The 13,074-nt window shown below is 42.8% G+C and overlaps 1 protein-coding gene across 2 annotated transcripts in view; it reads right to left on the reverse strand.

The window, feature by feature from the left end:
* The window catches only part of SECISBP2L (SECIS binding protein 2 like), a 61,557-nt gene that overhangs the window by 28,982 nt on the left and 19,501 nt on the right, over positions 1-13,074 (reverse strand). The window lies entirely within an intron of this gene.

Raw genomic sequence — 13,074 nt, forward strand, 5'->3', positions numbered from 1 at the left:
AGGACATGAAACTGCGGCTGCTATGCAAAAACCCAAAGCTGGAATGTTTCATTTTTATTTAAACCCTTACTATCAGTGTAACACTCCCCGCCCCCCTAACTCCAATCTTTTAACCCTCTGAGTGCCAACATCTTTGAGAGATATGCAAAATATCTGCTAAACCACATGTCTTCAACCTGTGGCCCTCCAGATGTTGTGGAACTACATGTCCCAGCATGCCCTGGTTTTTTTTGGCATGCTCTTATAGCAAAAAATGTGGCAATGCATGTTGGAACATGTAGTTTCACAACATCTGGAGGGCCACAGGTTGAAGACCCATGTGCTAAACCTTTACATTTGTGGTACTCTTTACCTAGCACGGCGCCCATCGCGGGCATTGAATGCACTAAAAAAAAATCAGGTGCGACGCGACCGACGCGACGCCCGCGATTTCCCATAGGGACCAATGTTAAATTTCTCAATTGACCCGATTTTTCTGTTCAATGCCTCAATTGACACGATTTTTCCATAGGAATCAATGTTAAATGGCCCACAGAGGCCAAATAGCCACCCTGAAGTGTGAAATGGCCCCCACAATTGTTAACGCCACCCCACGATCAACGTGAACCCGAAGCGTGGCGAGCCCGCGAGGGGCGGCGGTACGCGTCCTACGACCTTTTCATACCCCCACTATCCACGTCGGCGTGGAGTTGAGAATAGAATAGTGTGGCGAGCGCAGCGAGCCACCGAGCCCGAAGCGTGGCGAGCGGACGAGGATACCTGTGAAGCCCGCAAAGGGACGCGTTTACCTGTGAAGGTATCCGCGTGCGCTCGCCACACTATTCTATTCTCAACTCCACGCCGACGTGGATAGTGGGGGTATGAAAAGGTCATAGGACGCGTACCGCCGACCCTCGCGGGCTCGCCACGCTTCGGGTTGACGTTGATCGTGGGGTGGCGTTAACAATTGTGGGGGCCATTTCACACTTGAGGGTGCCTATTTGGCCTCTGTGGGCCATTTAACATTGTTTCCTATGGAAAAATCGTGTCAATTGAGGCATTGAACAGTAAAATCAGGTCAATTGAGAAATTTAACATTGATCCCTATGGCGTCGCACCCGATTTTTAGTGCATTCAATGGCCGCGATGCCCGCGATTTTTTTACCTGCGATGCCCACGATCAAAATCGTGGGCGCCGTGCTAGGTAAAGAGTACCCATTTGTTATACGAATTCAATAAAAAAAGTGCAAAAAAAAGATCTATATAAAAAGATAAACATTGCAGGTCGTTATGATCAATAAAAAATGTTGCTTGGCAATTTTAACAAATTAACATAGCACTCAAATGGGTTCTATACACCATTTATTTAGTGATAATATATAGGAAAAAAAAGGTTGGTCACCAAAAATCACCTTCCAGAAATAATATATATGATATTTTCATAGATACATACTATTTTTATGGATGAATGGATTACATTAATTGACCTGAAATAGTAACTATATTTTTAATGAGTTCTTCCAAAGTATTTATGGTTATTTATGACTGACTGTTTGACCATAAAAATTATTACAGAGCCCCATAGAATGGATGGTCGTGTGGTCAGCAGACGGCAGTAGCATCGCAGAGACACCAAACAAGTGAAGTGACCTCTAATTTGATGGGGAGACCGTAGGGATGGAAGGAGACCGTAGGGATGGAAGATGGGGACAGAGGGTGTTTTTCCCCTGTCCCCCTTATATACAAGTTTCCTACAGTTCAAGAAGCCCCAGGACCTGGGAGTGCACTCGTTACCAGTCATATGCCCCCTGTAGATATTTGTATGTAAATGAGGGATCCAGGAGTGACGCCTGCTAGTGGCAGTAGCTGCCACTTGGCAGACCAGGAGTGGCAGTGCACTGGAGTGGGGACAGAGTTGCCTGATGACTCATCGGACCTCTAAGTCAGTGATCCAAGTAGTGTGAAAGAACATACAATTCAACTGATTTGTCAGACTCCTTGGATCACTGGCTGAGAGGTCAGAGGAGTCATCAGACTGATGGTCAGCGACATGAGGTCACAACCCCATGCAGAGATGGTTGGGACTCATTTTGAGGTTGCAAACCGCTAGTCTACAATTACTGACTGGAAATGGCAGATACATTCGATATTGTATGGACACAAATTCTGCACAATTTTTTAACTGATCTTGTATGATTACATATCTAGGTGCATAAGTTTTAGAAGTATATCTGTATCTTATATCTGTGACCTGTGATCCGGAAGTTCGTATCCTCCATACTATAAATAGCACTCAGCTCACTCCTGGTAAACTGCCTTGAGGAAGGCAATAAGGTTCTGGAAACACATTGGAAGCAGAGGCAGGAGTGCTACCTGTGACTGAAACCAGTTATTTCTTTGGACAGAGGTAATTAGGGCATTGGAGAGAGGCACAAGCGTTCAATAGTGGATATAGGATGTATATTTTGAACAAAAGGGGATGTGGTGGGCTTAGGAGAGCTACATACTACCCCCACACCCCTTCTGAATCTAGGGGACAAACCTCTGTCATTAGGTCACGACCCTGGCTTTACCAGGGCCCACTCAGCCTGTCCACAGCCTTGATCATTTGATTGCATGACTGATAACATTCACTTTAACCCCTTCCTGACAGAGCTAGTTTTTGCGTTCCTGACAGAGCCATTTTTTTCAAATCTGACATGTCTCACTTAAGTGGGGATAACTTTTTTTTGCTTTTACTTATCCCAGTGATTTTGAGATTGTTTTTTCGTGACACATTGTACTTCAAATTAGTGGTAAATTTGGGTCGATACAGTCTGTGTTTTTTTGTGAAAAATACCAAAATGTCGTGAAAAAATGGAAAATTTAGCGATTTGCAAAATGTTAAATTTTCTGCTTGTGAGACAAATAATCATACCACTCAAAATAGTTAATAACTAACATAGACCATATGTCTACTTTATGTTGCCATCATTATTTCAACTTCCTTTTAATTTTTTTGGACACTAGGAGGCTTACAATATGAATAGCAAATTCTCAAATTTTCAAGAAAATTTCAAACACTGATTTTTTTAGGGACCAGTTCAGTTCTGATGTGACTTTGAGGGACTTGTATGTGAGACACCCCCATAAATGATGCCATTTCAAAAACTGCACCCCTCACAGTATTCAAAACAGCATTTTGGAAGTTTGTTAACCCTTTAGGTGTTTCACAGGAATTAAAACAAAGTGTAGGTGAAATTTCAAAATTTCATTTTTTTTGCAGATTTGCAATTTTAATACATTTTTCTAAGGAACACAGTACATTTTACTAGAGAAATGTGACTAAAAATTGATTCCCCCAATTCTTTTGTTTTCAAAAATATCCTATATGTGGCCCTAGTGTGCACGTTGACCAAACCACAGGCTTCATAATAGAAGGAGCACCTACTTGATTTTGGAGCCTCCTTTTTATGAGATTATTTTTTAGGCACCATGTAGGTTTCTAGGCACCATAAGATGCTAAAATTTAGGAACCCCCCCACAAGTGACCCCATTTTGCAAACTACACCCCTCAGGGAATTCATCTAGGGGTATAGTGTACATTTCAAACCCCCAGGGGTTTCACCAATTGTGGTACAACTGGGCAGTGAAAATGAAAAATTACATTTTTTACACAAAAATGCAGTTCTGGCTCAAAATTTTTCATTTTCACAAGGAATGAAGGAGAAAAAGCACCCCAAAATCTGTGCCCCAATTTCTCCCGAGTACCGCAATGCCTCACATGTGACCAAAAAATACCAGTTGGGTGCATGGCAGGACTCAGAAGGGAAGGAGTGATTTTTGGATTTTGCAGCTCAGATTCTGGTGGAATTTTGGTGGGTGCTATGTCGCATTAGCAAGACCCCCCAAGCACCAATACAGTGGAACCCCCCCACAAGTGACCCCATTTTGCAAACTACACCCCTCAGGGAATTCATCTAGGGGTATAGTGTACATTTCAAACCCCCAGGGGTTTCACCAATTTTGATACAAGTGGGCAGTGAAAATGAAAAATAAAATTTTTTTACACAAAAATGCAGTTCTGGCTCAAAATTTTTCATTTTCAGAAGGTATGAAGGAGAAAAAGCACCCCAAAATCTGTGCCCCAATTTCTCCCGAGTACGGCAATGCCTCACATGTGAACAAACAATACCAGTTGGGTGCATGGCAGGACTCAGAAGGGAAGGAGTGATTTTTGGATTTTGCAGCACAGATTTTGGTGGAATGAATGGTGGGTGCTATGTTGCACCAATACAGTGGAACCCCCCCACAAGTCACCCCATTTTGCAAAGTACACCCCTCAGGGAATTCATCTAGGGGTATAGTGTACATTTCAAACCCCCAGGGGTTTCACCAAATTTTGATACAAGTGGGCAGTGAAAATGAAAAATTACATTTTTTTACACAAAAATGCAGTTCTGGCTCAAATTTTTTCATTTTCAGAAGGTATGAAGGAGAAAAAGCACCCCAAAATCTGTGCCCCAATTTCTCCCGAGTACGGCAATGCCTCACATGTGACCAAAAAATACCAGTTGGGTGCATGGCAGGACTCAGAAGGGAAGGAGTGATTTTTGGATTTTGCAGCTCAGATTCTGGTGGAATTTTGGTGGGTGCTATGTCGCATTAGCAAGACCCCCAAAGCACCAATACAGTGGAACCCCCCCACAAGTGACCCCATTTTGCAAACTACACCCCTCAGGGAATTCATCTAGGGGTATAGTGTACATTTCAAACCCCCAGGGGTTTCACCAATTTTGATACAAGTGGGCAGTGAACATGAAAAATTACATTTTTTTACACAAAAATGCAGTTCTGGCTCAAAATTTTTCATTTTCAGAAGGTATGAAGGAGAAAAAGCACCCCAAAATCTGTGCCCCAATTTCTCCCGAGTACGGCAATGCCTCACATGTGACCAAAAAATACCAGTTGGGTGCATGGCAGGACTCAGAAGGGAAGGAGTGATTTTTGGATTTTGCAGCTCAGATTCTGGTGGAATTTTGGTGGGTGCTATGTCGCATTAGCAAGACCCCCAAAGCACCAATACAGTGGAACCCCCCCACAAGTGACCCCATTTTGCAAACTACACCCCTCAGGGAATTCATCTAGGGGTATAGTGTACATTTCAAACCCCCAGGGGTTTCACCAATTTTGATACAAGTGGGCAGTGAACATGACAAATTACATTTTTTTACACAAAAATGCAGTTCTGGCTCAAATTTTTTCATTTTCAGAAGGTGTGAAGGAGAAAAAGCACCCCAAAATCTGTGCCCCAATTTCTCCCGAGTACGGCAATGCCTCACATGTGACCAAAAAATACCAGTTGGGTGCATGGCAGGACTCAGAAGGGAAGGAGTGATTTTTGGATTTTGCAGCACAGATTTTGGTGGAATGAATGGTGGGTGCTATGTTGCACCAATACAGTGGAACCCCCCCACAAGTCACCCCATTTTGCGAAGTACACCCCTCAGGGAATTCATCTAGGGGTATAGTGTACATTTCAAACCCCCAGGGGTTTCACCAATTTTGATACAAGTGGGCAGTGAAAATGAAAAATTACATTTTTTTACACAAAAATGCAGTTCTGGCTCAAAATTTTTCATTTTCAGAAGGTATGAAGGAGAAAAAGCACCCCAAAATCTGTGCCCCAATTTCTCCCGAGTACGGCAATGCCTCACATGTGACCAAAAAATACCAGTTGGGTGCATGGCAGGACTCAGAAGGGAAGGAGTGATTTTTGGATTTTGCAGCTCAGATTCTGGTGGAATTTTGGTGGGTGCTATGTCGCATTAGCAAGACCCCCAAAGCACCAATACAGTGGAACCCCCCCACAAGTGACCCCATTTTGCAAACTACACCCCTCAGGGAATTCATCTAGGGGTATAGTGTACATTTCAAACCCCCAGGGGTTTCACCAATTTTGATACAAGTGGGCAGTGAACATGAAAAATTACATTTTTTTACACAAAAATGCAGTTCTGGCTCAAAATTTTTCATTTTCAGAAGGTATGAAGGAGAAAAAGCACCCCAAAATCTGTGCCCCAATTTCTCCCGAGTACGGCAATGCCTCACATGTGAACAAAAAATACCAGTTGGGTGCATGGCAGGACTCAGAAGGGAAGGAGTGATTTTTGGATTTTGCAGCACAGATTTTGGTGGAATGAATGGTGGGTGCTATGTTGCACCAATACAGTGGAACCCCCCCACAAGTCACCCCATTTTGCGAAGTACACCCCTCAGGGAATTCATCTAGGGGTATAGTGTACATTTCAAACCCCCAGGGGTTTCACCAATTTTGATACAAGTGGGCAGTGAAAATGAAAAATTAAATTTTTTACACAAAAATGCAGTTCTGGCTCAAAATTTTTCATTTTCAGAAGGAATGAAGGAGACAAAGCACCCCAAAATCTGTGCCCCAATTTCTCCCGAGTACGGCAATGCCTCAAGTGTGACCAAAAAGTGGCAGGACTCAGAAGGGAAGGAGTGATATTTGGAGTTTGCAGCACAAATTCTGGTGGAATGATGGTGGGTGCTATGTCGCATTAGCAAGACCCCCAAAGCACCAATACAGTGGAACCCCCCCACAAGTGACCCCATTTTGCAAACTACACCCCTCAGGGAATTCATCTAGGGGTATAGTGTACATTTCAAACCCCCAGGGGTTTCACCAATTTTGATAAAACTGGGCAGTGAACATGAAAAATTACATTTTTTTACACAAAAATGCAGTTCTGGCTCAAAATTTTTCATTTTCACAAGGAATGAAGGAGAAAAAGCACCCCAAAATCTGTGCCCCAATATCTCCCAAGTACGGCAATGCCTCACATGTGACCAAAAAATACCAGTTGGGTGCATGGCAGGACTCAGAAGGGAAGGAGTGATTTTTGGATTTTGCGGCTCAGATTCTGGTGGAATGAATGGTGGGTGCTATGTGGCATTAGCAAGACCCCCGAAGCACGGTGAAATTATGAACCTAATATTCCATAGATGTGTGGTATATTTTAAAACACTCCTTTATACATAGGCCGGGTTTGTCGGGGCAAGTGTCACACTGGAAAATAGTTTGCTTTCTTATTCCCTTTTTATAGCAAACTTTGCACCTTTTTTGTGTCCTGCCCTTTTTTCCAGTGGAGGGGATTTCATCAGGAAAATGCTGCCCTGGTACAATACGGGGGCCAGTACTAGAAGTACTGGGGCCCTCTGCCTGCTGGTTCCCAAATATTAGGCCCTTTATGACTTCCTCTTGAAAGTGCATAAATGTCCCCCTCTGGCCGGTAGAACGGAATAGCACGTAAGCGTTATACAGTGCCATCTGGATGATATACACGGCCACCTTCTTGTACCAGATTTTTGTTTTCCGCAGGGCACTGTACGGCTTCAGTACCTGATCTGAAAGATCCACTCCGCCCATGTACCTATTGTAATCCAGGATACAATTAGGTTTTGAGGTGTGGGTACTGGTACCTCGTACAGGGACGGAGGTGGTACTGTCTCCGTGAATTGTTGTCAGTATAAGGACATCCCTCTTGTCCTTATATTTGACCAACAACATATTTTCGTTGCATATTCCCCTGCTTTCACCCCTTCTCATTACTTGGGCAATGTGCGTTTTTGGGAGGCCTCTTTGGTTCTTGCGCACAGTACCGCAAGCTGCTGTACCTCTTGAACCAAGGGCCTTAAACAGGGGGATGCTAGTGTAAAAGTTATCCACATAGAGGTGATAACCTTTATCCAGGAAGGGGTGCACTAAATCCCAGACAATTTTCCCACTAACACCTACGAGGGAGGGGGGGCATTCTGGCGGTTCAATTCTTGAATCCTTCCCTTCATAAACCCTAAACCTGTGGGTGTACCCTGAGGTGCTTTCACACAGTTTATACATTTTTATGCCATACCTTGCCCTCTTACTGGGAAGGTACTGGCGGAATTTAACCCTTCCTTTAAAATGTATAAGGGACTCGTCGATACAAATAAATTTTTCAGGGATGTACACCTCTTCAAATTTGGCACTGAAATGATCAATGACCGGCCTGACTTTGAATAGCCGGTCAAAGGTGGGATCATCTCTGGGTGGGCACTGTGCATTATCGGTGTAATGTATAAATTTAAGAATTGTCTCAAATCGAGTCCGGGTCATGGCCATACGGTAAAATGGAGTACTGTACAGAACATTTGTACTCCAATATTGCCTAATTTCTGGCTTTTTTACTATGCCCATATGAAACACCAGAGTCCACCTAGCAAATGATGACGTGGGGTTTTGAGCAATAAACTGCTGGGCATATAAATTAGTTTGGTCCACCATTAAATTTATAAAATCATCAGAGAAAAATAATTTGAAAAAGTCAATTTCTCTGAGACCTGTGGAATCAAATTGGATTCCTGGCATGGCCAAAAACTCAGGAACCTGGGGCTCAAAATTGTCTGGTGGTGGGGTCCATACGAGATCAATTGTTGGGGGGGGGGTCTCAGCTGCTCTACGGGGGCGTCTTTGAGGGGGTCCCTCATCACCAGAGGAGGAAGAGGAGCTTAAGACGAATCCTTCAAATTCCCCGCTTGCATCACTGGCTGTGTCAGAGTCAGAGGCAAGCATGGCATATGCCTCCTCCACTGAATACATTCTCCTGGATGACTGGGAGGACATTTGGGAGGACATTTGGGATGCCATTTTTATTTTTGTGTTACTGGTAGTGAAATGTTTCAACACGTGTATAGTGTAGGGGGGGGTACAAACTTTATTTCAACCTGGGGGGAATGTAGTGTGTAATGTGTATGTAGTGCAGAAAAAAAAATACTTTATACCAAAAAAAAAAATTGAAGGGGTTAAAAAAAAAAAAATTGAAGGGGTTAAAAAAAAAAAAATTGAAGGGGTTAAAAAAAAAAAAAGGTCCTGCGCCAAAAATTGAGCACAGATGTTGGTCAGTAACGTCTGTCACTGAACAGCGCTCAAAGGCAACAGGAATTTGATCAAAAAAAAAAAAAAAATAGATCAACCCTGTGCCGAAAAAGCTGATCAGTGATGTACGTCACTGATCAGCGCACAGTGGCCACAGGACACCCACAAAATCACAGTGTGTGTAAAAAAAAAATAAAAAAAAGACCCCACAGCACCCACAAAAAAAAAAAAAAGGTGATCAGTGATGCGACACTGATTACCAGTGAGGGGCAGCAGGTGCACAACCTTTGGTGCAACTGGCAGCAACTGACAGGTATATATAAAAAAAAAAACCTCGGCGCCCCCAAAAAGTTGCTGATCACCTCAGATATGGTGATCAGCACAAAAGGCGGGGGTAGCAGACACAAAATATACACTCTCTATCACTCTCTGTCACTATCTCTCTCTATCTCTCACTATCTATCACTATCTATCACTATCACACTGCAGCAGCAGCACTGACAGTTATATGTATAAAAAAAACCTGCACCCCCAAAAAGGGGGGGTAGCAGACACAAAATATACACTCTCTATCACTCTCTGTCACTATCTCTCTATATCTCTCTATCTCTCTCTATCTCTCACTATCTATCACTATCTATCACTATCTATCACTATGACACTGCAGCAGCAGCACTGACAGTTATATATATAAAAAAAAAACCTGCACCCCCAAAAAGGGGGGGTAGCAGACACAAATATCTCTATCTCTCACTATCTATCACTATCTCTCACTATCTATCACTATCTATCACTATGACACTGCAGCAGCAGCGACAGTTATTTATATATAAAAAACCCCTGCACCCCCAAAAAGGGGGGGTAGCAGACACAAAATATAGCTCTCTCTGTCACTATCTCTCTATCTCTCTCTATCTCTCTCTATCTCTCTCTATCTCTCTCTATCTCTCTCTATCTCTCTCTATCTCTCTCTATCTCTCTCTCTCTCTATCACACTGCAGCAGCAGCAGCAGGAAGTCTTAGGAAGTCAGATCCAGGAAGCGTCCAGCACGCTACAAGCAGTGATCAAGTGATCAGGTAAGGTATTTGCAAGGATCAGGTAAGTATTAGCAAGGATCAGGTCGGTATTCACGGCAGACAGGCACGGTGACCGTTCTGCACGCTATTCCAGACCGGAATGGCGTCTGCAGCGCAGTCACCGTTAGTTTAAATGTCGCGCCTTGGCTGTGATTGGTCCGTGGGTCCCACGGACCAATCACAGCCTTGGGGGCAGGTGGGGTGAGGTGTCATCGTCACCGATGACCCCCTCATGCCCCCTGACGCCCGGCGGTGATTGACACCTGTGTTACCGAGCGTCTGATTCGCTGGTAACACAGGAAAACGCTGTAATTGGCTGTTCACACTGAACAGCCAATCACAGCGATCGCCGACGGGGGGGCGACATCGCAGCCCCCCCTGGGCATGCAGGGACATGTCTGCTGTCAGGGACAGCAGACATCGTCCCTCTGTCACTGCGTCTCGAGACGCAGTGACAGTTTAAAGTCATGACGTACATTTATGCCATGTGTCGGGAAGTACATCCCGGCCATGACGTAAATGTACGTCAAATGTCGGGAAGGGGTTAAAAAATGCATTTTATTTAATGACAAACCAAGATCCCTGGTTATTTAACAGACAGGACTAAAAATGGAAGCCTCAATAGAAATGTAAAAGTTCGCTGGTACAGTAAGTTGGCAACATATTGAGAAAGTGTGACTTGATGAACAATAGTTTGTAGTATGGAGTGGACAGTGGTCAGAACTGAGAGCTCTGATTCCAAATAGCAGATATTTTATGGTTCAGATCTAAGCCATCATTACACACTTCAGAGTACACCTACTAATAGTTATATTAAAAAGATTAACTCTGTGAAATTACTGTAATCCATTAATGAATAAAAATAACCTCTCTAAGCTTGTCTTGGGTGTATTAAGAGATTTAAAAAAAGCCCTCCGGCAGACTGTTCTACTTAATGCAGTCATTCACATAGGACAAGACTACTGACTTCAGGCGATTTTATGCAATCCCCTTCACCATAGTTCGCTTTTAGCAATGTGCTGAAAATATTTTGCCACTTTTTGGGCTGGTCACGTTCAAACATCAATATCACTCATTTTTATTATGCAATAAGTGCACAAATTATACATTTTTTTTTTTTTTACGAGAATGAGTTTTCCAAGAATTACAATTTCGTTTAAAATACAGCAAATAATATAAAACCAACATGGCTAAAATAAGGGTTTGGTTTTCATTAATGGGAATCTCAATAATATTTAAGCACCATACACATGGGGTGACTTGAGTTTTGTGCTGATCGAGGTGCGTAAGCATACATGCAATGCACCTGCAATGTGTGCGGAGCAGTGTTTTGTCTTTCCTGACACCGTCTATTTTTGCAGGCTATAGCAACGCATAGGACCACGCATCCAAATCGCTATAAGGTGTACACATATTGAGTTATCTGTGCTTCATTTTAAGCGAAGTAGTCAAATTGCTTTGAAATAGCGCTTAAGTCGCTCCATGTGTATGCCCATTTAAACAGATGTGTTTATGTTTGTTTCATAAACACCAATAAATACTTTGTGGTTCTTGCTTTGGCATTAAACCACCTTGCCACAACAGCAATAAGCAGGATTTTACACTTAAGGCCTAATTCAAAAGGTGGATGCTAATGCAGAAAAGTCTGGGACTTTTTCAGAAGTCTCTGTTGCAAACTTTGCTTGTGTGACAGTCAATGCATGGTCTACGAAGATTCCCAATGGCTGGAGCTATGATCTCATAATTGCACCATCAGTCACACCATTTTACATTAGAGAAAACCTATAGTTGCTCAGAATGTTCAATGGTATATTAATGCGGTTGCCAAAAAGGAACTGCATCTCCTGACACTGACATAAATACAGATAAAAGGCTGGACAATGGCAGAATCCTTTTCTGCAGGGTCTGTTCACACCGCTGTGTGTGACCCCACACAGCCTCCCACTGAACGGGACCGGCTGCGCCACTATGTGTGGCCCCAGCCTTAGTTTAGAACCCGAGGGGGATATTCTATTAGTAGTGGCACTATGCTTTGACTGCATAATCTCTGATAAGCAGCCGCCAGACTCAAAATAACACAAGGGATCGGGAACTTATCCCTAGTTCCATGTGTTTTTGTGGGACTGCAGGCCCATTTTCAGCCGATAAAAAAAAATGGCAATGACCATCAGTCAGTAATTGCAACATCAGGACGATTTTAATCAGCCAAAAATGCATGAAAGCGAATTGGATACCCCACAAGTCTTCTCTCAGACAGGCTCTTTACATACGCTGTGTGCAAGCTGAACAGCAAGAATGTCTTTTTTTGCTGCAAAATTTGTTTGCATTACTGTGATTTTCTGTTTTATTGTACTGGTCTGATGCTATACAAAGAAATGTCATTTGTCAAATTCCTTGTGCTTTTGATGACAACAATAAATTGTAAGGATGTCATTAAAAGACATCCTTCCCTGCTCCCCAACAGTAGTAATTGAAACTTTTCTAAAGCACTTTAGGGTGGGAAACAAAGAAACTTGTCTTCAGCTTGTCACATAATGATGGGGAGATATGCTTAAAATTAAACACGAATACTGAAGACTGCTTGAATGATGGAAGCTGAAATCCACCAATGGGCCCCATGCAATGTGGGCATGCATAATACAATTTTTTTTTTTTTATTAATTAGTAACATGTAATTTGTCTGGATTCTTATGGATTAAATGTCATTGTGCATCAATGTATATGAACTATACAAGATAAAACTTAATAGTCCCTTCATAAAACAATAAGGTACTGGGGGGTAGATTTATTAAGCTCAGTGAAGTGATAAACTGTCTGGTTTTTATCACCAGCCAATCAGCTCCTACCTGTCAATTTTCAAACCAAGCCTGTAACTCCACAGGTAGGAGCTGATTGGCCGGTGATAAAAAAACAGACAGTTTATCACTTCACCGAGCTTAATAAATTTGCCCCTAGGGACCCTTTGTATCTGGGAACAGCTAACAGTGTTATATATTGATGTACCATGACCACAAATGACTACTGTAATCCTTTTCTACCTTCTGCCAGCTAATGTCACAGTGGAAATAAATTACTTTCAAAAGAACCATAATATCATCCTTGCT

Source organism: Crinia signifera, chromosome 4 (assembly GCF_055691185.1).
Source record: "Crinia signifera chromosome 4, ASM5569118v1, whole genome shotgun sequence".
In the NCBI taxonomy this organism is placed as follows: domain Eukaryota; kingdom Metazoa; phylum Chordata; class Amphibia; order Anura; family Myobatrachidae; genus Crinia; species Crinia signifera.